Here is a 1,230-nt window from a genome sequence, read left to right on the forward strand (position 1 = left end):
GGAACACCAATGGCCTACCCTTCAGCATGAGAAGGGAGTCACCATCACCACTTTAACCCCACTCCCAAAGAAGTGCTTGTCATTCCCTGCTGGTGTCTTCAAAGGACCCGCTGAAGATCAGACCTCTAGTGCCGCTATGCAGAAAACAGCCATGGGGAAATTTCCTTAGAAATGGGAATGCCAGCTGCCGCTGCCTCCACTGCCAGGGGATCCTCTCGGCTCTCCACTTCCCCCTGGCCGCCGTGCGGGAGGGAGGCCGAGATGGCTGATGAGATGGCCAAGGCTCAGGTCGCCCGGCCTGGTGGTGACACGATCTTCGGGAAGATCATCCGCAAGGAAATCCCCACCAAAATCATTTTCAAGGACGACCGGTGTCTTGCTTCCCATGACATTTCCCCTCAAGCACCAACTCATTTTCTGGTGATCCCCAAGAAACATATATCCCAGATTTCTGTAGCTGAAGATGATGATGAAAGTCTTCTTGGACATTTGATGATTGTCGGCAAGAAATGTGCTGCTGATCTGGGCCTAAAGAAGGGCTATCACATGGTGGTGAATGAAGGTATACATGGCGGCCAGTCTGTCTACCATGTTCATCTCCATGTTCTTGGGGGTCGTCAGATGCACTGGCCTCCTGGTTAAGCATGCTCCAGGGTAACTTTCCTTCTCTAGGCAGAGATGAGTCTTGCAAGTTCTAATATGTTTTAAATGGCAGGTATTTTTTCCTATGTATGGAACTACTAAAGACATTTAAAAACCTATGCCTAATAAAAGACTTCATTGCATGGTGAAAAAAAAGAACTGGGAATGCCAGTGGCCCCTATGCAGACCCTTAGGACCTCTACTGCCCCTGCCAGCACCTGCACACAATGCCAGCCAGGCTCACACCCCATGTACACACGCATCATTGTGACCTTGTGGACAATCTATATGCCCAGATTGATGCACACTCTCCAGCACCAACTCTTGCTACTCATCCAACCATGCATAGTGAGGGATCAATCACAGATAGGAGGAGGCAGAGAAATTATACAGACACCTATATCTAGGATTAGCTAGGATAAAAGGAATGAGCATCACAGTCACCAGAATAATCACTTTAGCAACATAGGCCATACTAAAATACAATGCCACTGTCACCACAAATTAATTTTATCTACAGTCTTCTGTCCCTATTTGGTGGCTGCAGGTGGGTGGAGGAACTGAATTCTGCCTCTCAGGCCATATAAG

General features: G+C 48.3%; 1 pseudogene; it reads left to right on the plus strand.

Moving 5' to 3' along the window:
* The first annotated feature begins 250 nt into the window (after positions 1-250).
* Positions 251-767, plus strand: LOC138839627 (adenosine 5'-monophosphoramidase HINT1 pseudogene; annotated as a pseudogene).
* Positions 768-1,230: the final 463 nt, after the last annotated feature.

This window comes from Dipodomys merriami, unplaced genomic scaffold (genome assembly GCF_024711535.1).
Source record: "Dipodomys merriami isolate MVZ:Mamm:240054 unplaced genomic scaffold, mDipMer1.0.p SCAF_3, whole genome shotgun sequence".
Lineage (NCBI taxonomy): Eukaryota > Metazoa > Chordata > Mammalia > Rodentia > Heteromyidae > Dipodomys > Dipodomys merriami.